This window comes from Bombina bombina, chromosome 8 (genome assembly GCF_027579735.1).
Source record: "Bombina bombina isolate aBomBom1 chromosome 8, aBomBom1.pri, whole genome shotgun sequence".
NCBI classification, from domain to species: domain Eukaryota; kingdom Metazoa; phylum Chordata; class Amphibia; order Anura; family Bombinatoridae; genus Bombina; species Bombina bombina.
The window spans coordinates 143,594,451-143,612,221 of NC_069506.1; the positions used below are offsets into that span (position 1 = coordinate 143,594,451).

At 39.3% G+C, this 17,771-nt stretch overlaps 1 protein-coding gene across 2 annotated transcripts in view; it reads right to left on the reverse strand.

Annotated features, from left to right (window-relative positions):
• The window catches only part of ZNF524 (zinc finger protein 524), a 37,310-nt gene extending 20,443 nt beyond the window's left edge, over nucleotides 1-16,867 (reverse strand). Inside the window, exons 1-2 of one of the 2 annotated variants that reach the window (XM_053690609.1) lie at nucleotides 16,729-16,867; nucleotides 14,328-14,449 (exon numbers count right to left, since the gene is read on the reverse strand). The gene's annotated coding sequence lies outside the window, so the exon portion shown is untranslated. The remainder of the gene's footprint in view (nucleotides 1-14,327; nucleotides 14,450-16,728) is intronic. The other variant, XM_053690610.1, reaches the window with a different exon arrangement.
• Between the last annotated feature and the right edge of the window lie 904 nt (nucleotides 16,868-17,771).

Consider the following 17,771-nt stretch of genomic DNA (forward strand, 5'->3'; position numbering starts at 1 on the left):
CAGCAATCGATTTAGCCCATAAAAGTGTCTACCAGTTTTATAGCCCATATTAAGCCCTTTATTCTGTTTGAGACTAATAAAATGGCTTACCGGTCCCCATGAGGGGAAATGACAGCCTTCCAGCATTACACAGTCTTGTTAGAAATATGGCTAGTCATACCTTAAGCAGAAAAGTCTTCTAACTGTTTCCCCCAACTGAAGTTACTTCATCTCAACAGTCCTATGTGGAAACAGCAATCGATTTTAGTTACTGTCTGCTAAAATCATCTTCCTCTCACAAACAGAAATCTTCATCCTTTTCTGTTTCAGAGTAAATAGTACATACCAGCACTATTTTAAAATAACAAACTCTTGATAGTAGAATAAAAAAACTACAACTAAACACCACATACTCTTAACCATCTCAGTGGAGATGTTGCCTGTGCAACGGCAAAGAGAATGACTGGGGTGGGCGGAGCCTAGGAGGGACTATATGGCCAGCTTTGCTGGGACTCTTTGCCATTTCCTGTTGGGGAAGAGATATTCCCACAAGTAAGGATGACGCCGTGGACCGGACACACCAATGTTGGAGAAAAGCTTCTTTCCATGTTAGCATACCTAGGAAGCCTCAGAAGCATCCAGTGTCTTGAGTGCTATCTGTATAACATCTAGAAGCCATAGCCTCCTGTATTCAGCTGATTCTTAAAGGAACACTTGTAAGGGACATGAAACCCCCCCAAAAAATCTTTCATTATTCAGATAGAGAGTACAATTTTAAGCAACATTCCAATTTACTTCTATAATCTAATTTGCTTAATTCTTTAGATATCCTTTGTTGAAGAAAAGCAATGCACATGGGTGAGGCAATAACTAAGGCATCTATGTGCAGCCACCAATCAGCAGCTCCTGAGCCTATCAAGATATGCTTCAGGAGAATGAAGCAAATTAGATAATAGAAGTAAATTGGAAAGTTGTTTAAAATTGCATGCTCTTTCTGAATCATGAAAGAAAAAAAACATAATTTATTTAAGAACTTACCTGATAAATTCATTTCTTTCATATTAACAAGAGTCCATGAGCTAGTGACGTATGGGATATACATTCCTACCAGGAGGGGCAAAGTTTCCCAAACCTTAAAATGCCTATAAATACACCCCTCACCACACCCACAAATCAGTTTAACGAATAGCCAAGAAGTGGGGTGATAAGAAAAAAAGTGCGAAGCATATAAAATAAGGAATTGGAATAATTGTGCTTTATACAAAAAAATCATAACCACCACAAAAAAGGGTGGGCCTCATGGACTCTTGTTAATATGAAAGAAATGAATTTATCAGGTAAGTTCTTACATAAATTATGTTTTCTTTCATGTAATTTGTGGCAAACCTAGCCACTTCTGGACTATAATGTAAGAAAGGTTGTCTATAGGCTGTATATTGTGCTATGTAGATGTGACAGACCCTTCTGTCACCACTGAAGGAGTTAACTGTGTTCAGCTTTAGCCTCAGCTATTGTGCACTGTCATTAATGTTATTGATACACAGTCCATTGTTTAATCAACCTCAGAGAGCAGACCCTAGATGATAAGGAAAGCCAAGTGTGTGTTTGTGTTTAAATTGTTATCAGCTTGAGCAAGGTATTCTATTGTATCATGTAAAAGGGCGTGTTCCCTCCATCTAATGTACAACATTCTTTCAACCCCCCTTCTGGGGGGTCAGACCTGCATAAATACTGGGCATATGAGCCTTAATAAAAGACATTCTGTTTTAAACCTGAAAACTGGCTGGGTTGTGAATTGCTGATTCCCTATGCAGGACATTGTTCCCTGGTGTTAACCCTTGGTTTCCTGTTGGTACCGTTACAATTGGTGGCAAGCGACGGAATGAACCTTATCGCCCAGAAGAGCAACTACACAAGCCAGTAACCTCAGGAAGAGGGGGATTACTACAATACTGACTAAGATGGAAGGAGTACCAGGGACCAAAGTGAATGGAGATGGATTATTCTAAGCTAAAGAGACAAACGTTAAAGGAACTGCTAGAAGCCAGGGGAAAGATAGGCAGCAGCAAACCCAAGGCTATATTAATTGCTGAGCTGATGGAGGGAGACAGAGCTCGCAGCGCTACGCCTCCAGCAGCCATGGAGGAGACCCTATACCAGAGGGAAATGAGGACCAGGCTGGAATTTTTACCCCAACCTGTACCACGGGATATGCTATCCGTGGTAATGGCAGATGTGCAGGAGTACGTGATGGCACACAGTCCGCGGAATGCATCCTCCCGAGCAGAATCCATTTTGGACGCACTCAGCAACCCAGTAAGACCCAAAATCCCATACCATGCATTTAAAATGTTTTGTGAGGAGAAGGATGAGATCGATGGGTATTTACAGGATTTTGAGAGACTGTGTGAGTTACATGATTTGGAGCAGTCCGTATGGGTGCCGGTGCTAGCAGGCAAGCTAGCTGGTAGAGCAGCGGAAGCGTATCGCGCTGTACCCAGGGAGGACAGCAAGGATTACGCTAAAGTGAAGAGAGCGATCTTGGAAAGATATGCCATTACCTCAGAGGCATACCGGCGCAAGTTTAGAGGCTTGCGCAAGCCAGAAAGAGATTCACATGCAGAGTGGGCCCACAAGCTGGATCAAGCATCTCAAGGGTGGATACAGGCTAGCCAAGCTACCACCATGGAAGAATTGCGACAACTGATGCTGTTGGAGCAATTCTTTAACGGCTTGTCCCCAGAAGCCCAAGAATGGGTGAGAGATCGAAAACCCCTCACCTTAACCGAAGCAGCCAGATTAGCAGACCAGCATTTTGATGCCAGGAGGCACCATGGACTACAGCCTAACAACGGACGGGCGAATATACAATGCCACACCTGCAAGCAGTGGGGACATATGGCACGTGAGTGCACCCAAAATCGGAGTCGACAAGCTTGGAACCAGGTCAGACAGAACCAGGCCCCAAGGGCGGCTGCTCACCATTACCAAACGGAGCCAGCCGCTCATGAGGTGTTGAGCACCCAAGCCGAGGAACCCCTGGGAATTCTGCATGAGGTGATGTCGGTCCGGGCCGCCGATAACTGGCAACATCACCGCCAGCTGGGGACCGTAGAGGGGAAGGAGGTCCAGGGACTTCGGGATTCGGGAGCTACTTTAACCCTGATAGCTCCCCATTTGGTGCCGGATACAGTACACACGGGCGGATCCGTGGCAGTACGAGGGGCAGGGGGAGCGGTATACCGATTGCCCACTGCTAGAGTGGAGTACAGACCCCCAGTCACCCCAGCAGCTGCCAGTTACCAGGCCCCGGCGTACCGCTATACCACACGGCCTCCGGCCACGAACTACCCTCAGAGAGCCCGGTTCAATTCGCGAGGCTACTCACAACCTATTCGGTGCTTTGGATGTAAGCGACTAGGGCACAAAAGACCAGAGTGTCCCCTAAATGCAGCAAATCAAGCACAGTCCTGGAGAAGACCCGCCGGCGGAATCCCACATAATCCTCAGCCTGCGGCCCGCTACGTAGAGGCGCCAGAATGCTGGGGCAGCCTACATGAAGCAGACCCCGTGCAAGCTGCCCACCGGAATAACCGGCAGCGGGTTAAAGTGAATGGGAAGGAGGTCAGTGGTCTACGGGATACTGGTGCTACCATGACCTTGCTTCAAGAGAACTTGGTGTCTGAGAAACAGCACACTGGAGACACTATGGCTGTGAGGGTAGCAGGGGGCACTGTGTTCCGCCTACCTGTTGCCAGGGTACATTTGGATTGGGGAGTGGGCGCTAGACTTGTGAATGTGGGGGTCAAGAAGGACTTACCTGCTGATGTTCTCCTTGGAAATGACTTGGCCCCCCTTGTTTCTGCCTATGCTCCCATGGATCCCGCTGATGTTAACCCTGTGACTACCCAAGCCCAGTCCCTCCGGAAAGAGACGCTTCCATGTTTGGAGTGGGGGCAGTACTGAGCCAAGTTGGAGCAGATGGCGGAGAACACCCCGTAGCTTACTTGAGCCGAAAGTTGTTGCCCCGGACATCCCCAAGCCGATCCGTTGGGATCAGACTGTGTATGCCGGCTTGGTTCTGGGGGAGCATTGTGGCAAACCTAGCCACTTCTGGACTATAACGTAAGAAAGGTTGTCTATAGGCTGTATATTGTGCTATGTAGATGTGACAGACCCTTCTGTCACCACTGAAGGAGTTAACTGTGTTCAGCTTTAGCCTCAGCTATTGTGCACTGTCATTAATGTTATTGATACACAGTCCATTGTTTAATCAACCTCAGAGAGCAGACCCTAGATGATAAGGAAAGCCAAGTGTGTGTTTGTGTTTAAATTGTTATCAGCTTGAGCAAGGTATTCTATTGTATCATGTAAAAGGGCGTGTTCCCTCCATCTAATGTACAACATTCTTTCAACCCCCCTTCTGGGGGGTCAGACCTGCATAAATACTGGGCATATGAGCCTTAATAAAAGACATTCTGTTTTAAACCTGAAAACTGGCTGGGTTGTGAATTGCTGATTCCCTATGCAGGACATTGTTCCCTGGTGTTAACCCTTGGTTTCCTGTTGGTACCGTTACATAATTAACAAGAGTCCATGAGCTAGTGACGTATGGGATAATGACTACCCAAGATGTGGATCTTTCCACACAAGAGTCACTAGAGAGGGAGGGATAAAATAAAGACAGCCAATTCCTGCTGAAAATAATCCACACCCAAAATAAAGTTTAACAAAAAACATAAGCAGAAGATTCAAACTGAAACCGCTGCCTGAAGAACTTTTCTACCAAAAACTGCTTCAGAAGAAGAAAATACATCAAAATGGTAGAATTTAGTAAAAGTATGCAAAGGAGGACCAAGTTGCTGCTTTGCAGATCTGGTCAACCGAAGCTTCATTCCTAAACGCCCAGGAAGTAGATACTGACCTAGTAGAATGAGCTGTAATTCTCTGAGGCGGAATTTTACCCGACTCAACATAGGCAAGATGAATTAAAGATTTCAACCAAGATGCCAAAGAAATGGCAGAAGCTTTCTGGCCTTTCCTAGAACCAGAAAAGATAACAAATAGACTAGAAGTCTTACGGAAAGATTTCGTAGCTTCAACATAATATTTCAAAGCTCTAACAACATCCAAAGAATGCAACGATTTCTCCTTAGAATTCTTAGGATTAGGACATAATGAAGGAACCACAATTTCTCTACTAATGTTGTTGGAATTCACAACTTTAGGTAAAAATTCAAAAGAAGTTCGCAACACCGCCTTATCCTGATGAAAAATCAGAAAAGCAGACTCACAAGAAAGAGCAGATAATTCAGAAACTCTTCTAGCAGAAGAGATGGCCAAAAGGAACAAAACTTTCCAAGAAAGTAATTTAATGTCCAATGAATGCATAGGTTCAAACGGAGGAGCTTGAAGAGCTCCCAGAACCAAATTCAAACTCCAAGGAGGAGAAATTGACTTAATGACAGGTTTTATACGAACCAAAGCTTGTACAAAACAATGAATATCAGGAAGAATAGCAATCTTTCTGTGAAAAAGAACAGAAAGAGCGGAGATTTGTCCTTTCAAAGAACTTGCGGACAAACCCTTATCTAAACCATCCTGAAGAAACTGTAAAATTCTCGGTATTCTAAAAGAATGCCAAGAAAAATGATGAGAAAGACACCAAGAAATATAAGTCTTCCAGACTCTATAATATATCTCTCGAGATACAGATTTACGAGCCTGTAACATAGTATTAATCACGGAGTCAGAGAAACCTCTTTGACCAAGAATCAAGCGTTCAATCTCCATACCTTTAAATTTAAGGATTTCAGATCCTGATGGAAAAAAGGACCTTGCGACAGAAGGTCTGGTCTTAACGGAAGAGTCCATGGTTGGCAAGATGCCATCCGGACAAGATCCGCATACCAAAACCTGTGAGGCCATGCCGGAGCTATTAGCAGAACAAACGAGCATTCCCTCAGAATCTTGGAGATTACTCTTGGAAGAAGAACTAGAGGCGGAAAGATATAGGCAGGATGATACTTCCAAGGAAGTGATAATGCATCCACTGCCTCCGCCTGAGGATCCCGGGATCTGGACAGATACCTGGGAAGTTTCTTGTTTAGATGAGAGGCCATCAGATCTATCTCTGGGAGCCCCCACATTTGAACAATCTGAAGAAATACCTCTGGGTGAAGAGACCATTCGCCCGGATGCAACGTTTGGCGACTGAGATAATCCGCTTCCCAATTGTCTACACCTGGGATATGAACCGCAGAGATTAGACAGGAGCTGGATTCCGCCCAAACCAAAATTCGAGATACTTCTTTCATAGCCAGAGGACTGTGAGTCCCTCCTTGATGATTGATGTATGCCACAGTTGTGACATTGTCTGTCTGAAAACAAATGAACGATTCTCTCTTCAGAAGAGGCCAAAACTGAAGAGCTCTGAAAATTGCACGGAGTTCCAAGATATTGATCGGTAATCTCACCTCCTGAGATTCCCAAACTCCTTGTGCCGTCAGAGATCCCCACACAGCTCCCCAACCTGTGAGACTTGCATCTGTTGAAATTACAGTCCAGGTCGGAAGAACAAAAGAAGCCCCCTGAATTAAACGAAGGTGATCTGTCCACCACGTTAGAGAGTGTCGAACAATCGGTTTTAAAGATATTAATTGATATATCTTCGTGTAATCCCTGCACCATTGGTTCAGCATACAGAGCTGAAGAGGTCGCATGTGAAAACGAGCAAAGGGGATCGCGTCCGATGCAGCAGTCATAAGACCTAGAATTTCCATGCATAAGGCTACCGAAGGGAATGATTGAGACTGAAGGTTTCGACAAGCTGTAATCAATTTTAGACGTCTCTTGTCTGTTAAAGACAGAGTCATGGACACTGAATCTATCTGGAAACCCAGAAAGGTTACCCTTGTTTGAGGAATCAAAGAACTTTTTGGTAAATTGATCCTCCAACCATGATCTTGAAGAAACAACACAAGTCGATTCGTATGAGACTCTGCTAAATGTAAAGACTGAGCAAGTACCAAGATATCGTCCAAATAAGGAAATACCACAATACCCTGTTCTCTGATTACAGACAGAAGGGCACCGAGAATCTTTGTGAAAATTCTTGGAGCTGTAGCAAGGCCAAACGGTAGAGCCACAAATTGGTAATGCTTGTCTAGAAAAGAGAATCTCAGGAACTGATAATGATCTGGATGAATCGGAATATGCAGATATGCATCCTGTAAATCTATTGTGGACATATAATTCCCTTGCTGAACAAAAGGCAATATAGTCCTTACAGTTACCATCTTGAACGTTGGTATCCTTACATAACGATTCAATAATTTTAGATCCAGAACTGGTCTGAAGGAATTCTCCTTCTTTGGTACAATGAAGAGATTTGAATAAAACCCCATCCCCTGTTCCGGAACTGGAACTGGCATAATTACTCCAGCCAACTCTAGATCTGAAACACAATTCAGAAATGCTTGAGCTTTCACTGGATTTACTGGGACACGGGAAAGAAAAAATCTCTTTGCAGGAGGTCTCATCTTGAAACCAATTCTGTACCCTTCTGAAACAATGTTCTGAATCCAAAGATTGTGAACAGAATTGATCCAAATTTCTTTGAAAAAACGTAACCTGCCCCCTACCAGCTGAACTGGAATGAGAGCCGTACCTTCATGTGAACTTAGAAGCAGGCTTTGCCTTTCTAGCAGGCTTGGATTTATTCCAGACTGAAGATGGTTTCCAAACTGAAACTGCTCCTGAGGACGAAGGATCAGGCTTTTGTTCTTTGTTGAAACGAAAGGAACGAAAACGATTGTTAGCCCTGTTTTTACCTTTAGATCTTTTATCCTGTGGTAAAAAAGTTCCTTTCCCACCAGTAACAGTTGAAATAATAGAATCCAACTGAGAACCAAATAATTTGTTTCCCTGGAAAGAAATGGAAAGTAGAGTTGATTTAGAAGCCATATCAGCATTCCAGGTCTTAAGCCATAAAGCTCTTCTGGCTAAGATAGCCAGAGACATAAACCTAACATCAACTCTAATAATATCAAAAATGGCATCACAGATAAAATTATTAGCATGCTGGAGAAGAATAATAATGTCATGAGAATCACGATTTGTTACTTGTTGCGCTAGAGTTTCCAACCAAAAAGTTGAAGCTGCAGCAACATCAGCCAATGATATAGCAGGTCTAAGAAGATTACCTGAACATAGATAAGCTTTTCTTAGAAAAGATTCAATTTTTCTATCTAAAGGATCCTTAAACGAGGTACCATCTGACGTAGGAATGGTAGTACGTTTAGCAAGGGTAGAAATAGCCCCATCAACTTTAGGGATTTTGTCCCAAAATTCTAACCTGTCAGGCGGAACAGGATATAATTGCTTAAAACGTTTAGAAGGAGTAAATGAATTACCCAATTTATCCCATTCCTTGGAAATTACTGCAGAAATAGCATTAGGAACAGGAAAGACTTCTGGAATAACCGCAGGAGCTTTAAAAACCTTATCCAAACGTATAGAATTAGTATCAAGAGGACTAGAATCCTCTATTTCTAAAGCAATTAGTACTTCTTTAAGTAAAGAGCGAATAAATTCCATCTTAAATAAATATGAAGATTTATCAGCATCAATCTCTGAGATAGAATCCTCTGAACCAGAAGAGTCCAAAGAATCAGAATGATGGTGTTCATTTAAAAATTCATCTGTAGAGAGAGAAGATTTAAAAGACTTTTTACGTTTACTAGAAGGAGAAATAACAGACATAGCCTTCTTTATGGATTCAGAAACAAAATCTCTTATGTTATCAGGAACATTCTGCACCTTAGATGTTGAGGGAACTGCAACAGGCAATGGTACATCACTAAAGGAAATATTATCTGCTTTAACAAGTTTGTCATGACAATTATTACAAACAACAGCTGGAGGAATAGCTACCAAAAGTTTACAGCAGATACACTTAGCTTTGGTAGATCCAGCAGGCAGTGGTTTTCCTGTAGTATCTTCTGGCTCAGATGCAACGTGAGACATCTTGCAATATGTAAGAGAAAAAACAACATATAAAGCAAAATAGATCAAATTCCTTATAAGACAGTTTCAGGAATGGGAAAAAATGCCAAATATCAAGCTTCTAGCAACCAGAAGCAAATGAAAAATGAGACTGAAATAATGTGGAGACAAAAGCGACGCCCATATTTTTTTAGCGCCAAATAAGACGCCCACATTATTTGGCGCCTAAATGCTTTTGGCGCCAAAAATGACGCCACATCCGGAACGCCGACATCTTTGGCGCAAAATAACGTCAAAAAATGACGCAACTTCCGGCGACACGTATGACGCCGGAAACGGAAAGGAATTTTTGCGCCAAAAAAGTCCGCGCCAAGAATGACGCAATAAAATGAAGCATTTTCAGCCCCCGCGAGCCTAACAGCCCACAGGGAAAAAAGTCAAATTTTTGAGGTAAGAAAAATATGATAATTCAATGCATAATCCCAAATATGAAACTGACTGTCTGAAAATAAGGAAAGTTGAACATTCTGAGTCAAGGCAAATAAATGTTTGAATACATATATTTAGAACTTTATAAATAAAGTGCCCAACCATAGCTTAGAGTGTCACAGAAAATAAGACTTACTTACCCCAGGACACTCATCTACATATTTGTAGAAAGCCAAACCAGTACTGAAACGAGAATCAGTAGAGGTAATGGTAAATATAAGAGTATATCGTCGATCTGAAAAGGGAGGTAAGAGATGAATCTCTACGACCGATAACAGAGAACCTTATGAAATAGACCCCGTAGAAGGAGATCACTGCATTCAATAGGCAATACTCTCTTCACATCCCTCTGACATTCACTGCACGCTGAGAGGAAAACCGGGCTCCAACTTGCTGCGGAGCGCATATCAACGTAGAATCTAGCACAAACTTACTTCACCACCTCCCTTGGAGGCAAAGTTTGTAAAACTGATTTGTGGGTGTGGTGAGGGGTGTATTTATAGGCATTTTAAGGTTTGGGAAACTTTGCCCCTCCTGGTAGGAATGTATATCCCATACGTCACTAGCTCATGGACTCTTGTTAATTACATGAAAGAAAATGGGTTTCATGTCTCTTTTAAAGTAATGGTAAATGTGAGTGTTTAAAAAACGCTCGGATTTACCATCACTAAAAATAAATTGTAGTTTCAGTCATCAGTTATTAAAAAGGGTGCTAAACACCCCATTTCTGGGCTGCGGCAGCTGACTAAAGTCAGCGCTAGCACAATAGCCGTGCGTGTCATCTGGCATTCTAGCATGGCTATTAGTTTAGAGGTGGAAACGTCACCTCATTGGTAAAGAGTGCTGCGCCGTGGCCGCTGACTTTGGCGAGCTGCCGCTGCACAGAAAGTTTACCACCTTTTTTTTTTTTATATATTTAACTGATGACTGAAACTACAGTTCATTTCTAGTAATGGTAAATCCTAGCGTTTTTTAAAAGCTCGGATTTACCATCACTTTACACTTCAAAATATAACATTCTGTGTAGTAGTGTTTAATCATGGGTCTGTATGGTAGTCTATAAAACATGGGTCTGTCAGTGTCGGCAAGTGGGAGGTTATTGGACATACTAAAAAGAATCAGTAAAAAACTGATGTTGAAGTACACCTGGATAGCACTCACATTCCTTCTAGTTAAATTAATGAGATAGATTGTTTCGGACTATCGGACGATTGTAAGGCAATTGGATTAAAATATAACTTTTAATAGAAATGTTAAAATAATGTATTTACAAAAGGACACACATTTAAAATCAACGTTAGTATCATATATGTGCTGGGTGAAACACCGCCCGTGGGGGTAAACTTCAGGTTTGATAATAAAGAGATGGATATTCTTCAGTGATTTGGGCTTTTGTAATAACTTATTAGTAATACTAATCTAGCCCATAAAACCGCAGCGATAGGTTGACAGGGCTGGTAGTATCTCAGCCAGTTTAGTTAAATCAAGGTGGCTGCAGTAGACTGCTGTACTTTAGTTTTACGACCTTAGCCAATGCTGGATACTATATATTGAAATGTAGTGGAGTCTTAAAGATTATAGGTCAAAATAATTTTTGATGTATATTGTGGCTTAGACATATGGGTAAGAATTAAGTCACTGACTTTCCGGGTGACGGGTCTATATCAGTTACTGTAATTTTAGCTCCCTATTTAGCGGGATTTCACTCTCCACTTAAGCGGTCGGTGTGTAGAACATAGGTTAAAAGGCTGTCTATCCTTATAATAAAGCTTGAGAGTACAAATTATTATCAAACATACGTAGTAAATTAGCTCCCTACGTTATAAAGAATGAATATGGTTTAGTATATCTGTAACTGACTGGCCTGTACCACAAAATGTAAATAAATCTTGCTGTCACAGTTTATTTTTATACAATAATTCTAAAGTCACCAGATTATAAATTTATTTAGCATGTTACATATGCTTACAAGTTATCATAATGTGTTGGATTTTCAGTTGACGTAACTTGCTTAATTGTACCTCTTGCTGTAAATAGTTGCAGCAGGTACTGTTAGTTTATTTAGATAATGGTAAGGTTATTTTTGTGGATACATACAGTAGTTACACCTTGTTTACAAACGTATCCATAAGGTTACCTAGGTAAGTATTTGTAATTGTAAGGTTCTTATCACTGCATTACCGGCCTATACCGCAGTTTATAACACTCTTTCGTAAATTTATATTTTTGAGCAACCAACTCTAGTTACTCTCACTTGTCAGCTGTGATCTCAACACCAGTCAAATTATTTCAGCTACGTTAAAACTCACAGTAACACTACACGAATAATAAACTCAACATACGGTAATAACACTTATTTGCCGGAACGATGATATAGGCAGCGGTATAGACTGGTAATCTATTGATAAAAACTTATTCCATTCAGTCCTAATCTATGATCTATAACATCCAAGACTTATAATCATACGTAACTTTATAACCACTAAAGCATAAAGTGGCTAAACAACTATCCACAACTCAAAAATATAAATTTACGAAAGAGTGTTATAAACTGCGGTATAGGCCGGTAATGCAGTGATAAGAACCTTACAATTACAAATACTTACCTAGGTAACCTTATGGATACGTTTTGTAAACAAGGTGTAACTACTGTATGTATCCACAAAAATAACCTTACCATTATCTAAATAAACTAACAGTACCTGCTGCAACTATTTACAGCAAGAGGTACAATTAAGCAAGTTTCGTCAACTGAAAATCCAACACATTATGATAACTTGTAAGCATATGTAACGTGCTAAATAAACTTATAATCTGGTGACTTTAGAATTATTGTATAGAAATAAACTGTGACAGCAAGATTTATTTACATTTTGTGGTACAGGCCAGTCAGTTACAGATATACTAAACCATATTCATTCTTTATAACGTAGGGAGCCAATTTACTACGTATGTTTGATAATAATTTGTACTCTCAAGCTTTATTATAAGGATAGACAGCCTTTTAACCTATGTTCTACACACCGACCACTTAAGTGGAGAGTGAAATCCCGCTAAATAGGGAGCTAAAATTACAGTAACTGATATAGACCCGTCACCTGGAAAGTAAGTGACTTCATTCTTACCCATATGTCTAAGCCACAATATACATCAAAAATTATTTTGACCTATAATCTTTAAGACTCCACTACATTTCAATTTATAGTATCCAGCATTGGCTAAGGTCGTAAAACTAAAGTACAGCAGTCTACTGCAGCCACCTTGATTTAACTAAACTGGCTGAGATACTACCAGCCCTGTCAACCTATCGCTGCAGTTTTATGGGCTAGATTAGTATTACTAATAAGTTATTACAAAAGCCCAAATCACTGAAGAATATCCATCTCTTTATTATCAAACCTGAAGTTTACCCCCACGGGCGGTGTTTCACCCAGCACATATACTGATATGATACTAACGTTGATTTTAAATGTGTGTCCTTTTGTAAATACATTATTTTAACATTTCTATTAAAAGTTATATTTTAATCCAATTGCCTTACACTCCATCTGATAGTCCGAAACAATCTATCTCATTAATTTAACTAGCAGGAATGTGAGTGCTATCCAGGTGTACGTCAACATCAGTTTTTTACTGATTCTTTTTAGTTGTAATTCCAGTACACAGCACCTCTGTCTCTCATTTTTTGATTTCAGCATATTAATTTAGCTGATTAATTATATAGAAACTAAATTCCTGCATTGACACATTAGTAGTGCCTTAGTAACAATCTTTTTGCTTCCAAGGTTATTGGACATGTTTAAAGTGTTTTTTAAAGTTCTTAGACAAAAAGTTAAATTGAAAAGTTTATTAACAGGAAAAAAAAAAAGTGAATACAAACTTTACTCTTGGTGAATCTGGAAGAGCCATAGAACACAGAGGTGTGTAAGGTAGAGGGTCTTTGTATATCTTCCAGACAGTTGTGGTGGTTGGGCGAGTATTGGAATTGCTACATTATAAACAACTAGCAAGGATACCCTTTATTCTCCTATCAAAGGATACCATTTGTGTTAGAATCATCAGCAATTTATACAAGAGGTAGGAAATTTGTGATTTGCTACAAATAGTAATTTATGTAAGATAATATTACTTTCCAGTTATATATTTAGCAGAAGCTATGGGTGTTGTAGTCCTTGATTCGTACCTACAGGAATTAACCTTTTTAATGTGGCAGATGTAGGGGGCTGTGTATTTAAAATCTGTTGTGTGAATAACAAGCCACAATCGTTGTTATGGTGGCTGGGTTTCTTAAGAAGTCCCTGAAGTGTTCTCCACAATATTTGGAGGAACATGTGAAAGAAGAGTCCTGCTCTACAAAAGAGGGGGGTCACATGTTTTTATACAATGCAGAACATCACTATAAAAAGAGCAACCACTAAGAACTCTAAGCTGAAATAGACCCTTGTCTGAGCAATGTGAATGCTCCAATTTTGACTAATGATTCACCCTTAGGTTTCATATCATCACCTTAGGACAAGGCTCAATAAATCCACAAACTCAAGTTGTCATGGTAACTAAAAAAATTGGATTGACAACTAGATTTGAGATATCTTGTGTTTGATCCATTCTTCTACTGTCTGTAATGCTTTTTAAAGGTCACATTCACAGCCTGCAGCTGCTGGCATCAGAGTCTGAATCATGCATAGGAACTACAATGCTCATAATGTCATGCAACCCAGCACTCTTCCAATAGTCAAGCCACTAAGCATGATGGTAGCAGCCTACAGGAAAGTTAAGGCCACCACTCTAAACCCCAGTTATGACTGCTGCGTATGCGTAGGGACAAATAAAGATTAAATATCTGCTATAATAACCTTATGGAGGACTGGTTTAGCAATTGCCTTTGTCTGTCTGTAAAAGTAGCTGAAGGCTATGGGGTTGATGGCCACGTCTTCCTTCACATCTCACATCCAGCTCGCCTACCCACAGCAGTCACCTGTAATAATTATATAGGACATAATTTAAACATTTTTTTTCTTGCTTTGCTGGTGCCATTTAGCTAAACTTTGCAGACACAGGGTACTACTATAAAGTAATTATGCTTTATAAGGAAAGTTAGCTGGACAGTAAAGTCAAAATTAAATGTTCACGATTCAGATAGAGCAAGCAATTTTAAACAAATTTCTAATTTACTTCTACTTGCTTTGTTCTTTGTGTATCCTTTGTTAAAGAGTAATCATAGGTGAGCTCAGGAGCGTGCACATGTTTTAGCCATCCGGCAGCAGTTTGCAACAGTATTTATAGCAATGTTATATATAGTTGCAGACACTGCTGCCACAGAATGCTAAAGACACATGCACACTCCTAAGCTCCTATCAGCCTCCTTAGGTTTATGTGAACTCTCCTGAACTCACCTAGGATTACTCTTTAACAAATTATACCTAGAGAATTAAGCAAAATTGATAACAGAAGTAAACTGCAAAGTAGTTTAAAATGGTATGCTCTATCCAATCTATTTAAAGGGTCAGTCTACACCATAGTCATCTTAAAGTCTTTCCTTAGAATAAGCTGTAAATATCCTCCTGCTCCCTTTCTATATCATGCAGCAATAACAGTAAGAAGGTTATTTTAAAATGAATAGTTTTTTTAGATTAAGTTATTTGCAGCTTAATCTAAGGTAAGACTTTAAGATGACCAAGGTGTAGACTGTCCCTTTAAGTTTAATTTTTACTTCACTGTGCCTTTAATTCAGTCTGATACACTATATGGCCAGAAGTATGTGGACATGTGACTATCACACCTATATGTGATTCTTGGACATACACTACATCAGTTCTAATAACTCGCTATACACTTCACTTCAGTGGTGTATTTGGTTATAATATAAACATCCATGTTAAAATGATTCACGTACAGGTCATGTAACTGATTTTAAAGGGACACTGAACCCAAATTGTTTTTTTATGATTCAGAGCATGCAATTTTAAGCAACTTTCTAATTTACTCCTATTATCAATTTTTCTTCATTCTCTTGCTATCTTTATTTAAAAATTAAGAATGTAAGTTTAGAAGCCGGCCCATTTTTGATACACCATCTGGGTTGTGCTTGATGATTGGTGGCTAAATGCACCCACCAATAAGCAAGTGCTGTCCAGGTCTGAACCAAAAATTGGCTGGCTCCTTAGATTAAATACCTTCTTTTTCAAATAAAGACAGCAAGAGAAAAAAGACAAATTGATAATGGCTGTAAATTAGAAAGTGGCTTAAAATTGCATGCTCTATTTGAATCATGAAAGAAAGAAAAAATTGGATTTAGTATCCCTTTAAGTTTACTTAAACTTTTAGTACTTGCTTCATTTCCATCAATTTCCAGTCAGAGGTTGTGTAATATATATATATATATATATATATATATATATATATATATATATATATATATATATATAAAATTTACAGTTCACTAAAGAAACAGGGTGAGGTTTTTTTTTAACTCTTCAATGCCTTTAATAACTGACATATTAATTATTCGACAGCTCTAGTTATTACTAAAAAAAAAATTGGTGCTGAAAAAAGTTGGTTCTGTTTTTGTCAAGGAAACAACATTAACTAATTGTGTTATTCTCATTACTTTAATATGATAACTCTCATATCCAAATAATCTATTTAAACACAATAATTAGTTATACATTTACATTTATACTTTACATTTAATAGGATATACTTTCATCCTACAAAAACGTATGGTAAATACGAATGTTTAAAAATGATGTCATTATTTCTCAATATGTAAACTTGTGACAAAGTATAATTTCCTGCAATAATCTGAATAAGGACATTAACGGCATTGGGAAAAGTTAAAACAACAGAAGTTATGGGCTGCCATGCATGAGACCGAAATAAAAATACAATTTAAGTGGAGCCAGCACTGTGTGTTATTGTTATATATACAAACATGGTATAACATATGGTAAGTTAGCCTTTGGAGAAAAGCAAAAGGCAGCTGTCCCTTCCAATACTAGAGTGACACTGTATACATAACCCCTGGAGTCACAGTGTTTGCACGGCTGTGATAATGTGACACAAAACCCTAGCATAGAGCAGACGGGGACAGTTGTCACCCAGTGCATAGCACAGAAAGCATCAGTGAAACAGTGAGCTCAGCTGCACGTTCTGCATTGCTACAGATGACCTGTGTTTCACGTTACAATCCTGCACAGCCAGGGTCACTGAACACCAAAGCATGCTGGTAAATGGCACAAATAAACACAGAAATACCTTGTCATCCATTGCTATCTTCTGTAGTAGATATCAGTGAACAAATGGTGGGTCAGAAATCAGAGTCCGGTTGGAAACCCTTTGCATTGCTCTTGCATTATACTGGCTTCCTGGAACAAAAGAAACTGGTAGGTGCAAAGGTTGGGCTCTAGGACCCAACAGAGTCTGCGGACTGAGAGGAGGAGAAGGCAGAAAAAGAAAGCTGCACGAGTGGGGAGGGCATCACCACAGGGTCCTAATACCCTCTCTCCAGGTTTATTATGTCTGTGCACTGTTCGTTTCAGGTGGTTATCTGTAGCTTGAAATAAATTATTAACGACACCATGTCTCCCCTATAAAATTGTCCCTATAAAAATGTAAAGTGTCAATTAATAAACACGTGTCAATTATTTTAACCTAGTAAGGACCTGGGAGTAGTTATTACATCCTGTGATTAAACTGCAATACATATATATATATATATATATATATATATATATATATATATATATATATATATATATATATATAAAATATATATATATATAAAATATATATATATATATATATATTCATTTTAAGACACACGCTTCAGTATTCACAACAATAAGCCAATATTATCACTATTTCCCAAAACGACTTAGTGATCCATATTTATTTCAAATCAATTGTACTGATAATTAAAAACCAACATAACATATGTTGCATAGTTGTCCCCAAACTAAACCATGCCAGACATCACATTGAGCAGCTGTTACCCATTCTTTTTGAGATACTGTGTGTATATATATATATATATATATATATATATATATATATATAGTGTTTGCAGAAGGAAGCGCACTTCAAAGGACTTGTTAAGTTATTCACTTTTATTCTAAATACAGAATAAAAGTGAATAACATAACAAATCCTTTGGAGTGCGCTTCCTTCTGCAAACACTGGATATTACTTTTGCTGCACCCAAGGCCTAATAACTGAAGTTAGGAGTGCACTTTGTCTATCTATCTATCTATCTATCTATCTATCTATATATATATATATATATCAAAATAACAAGAGAA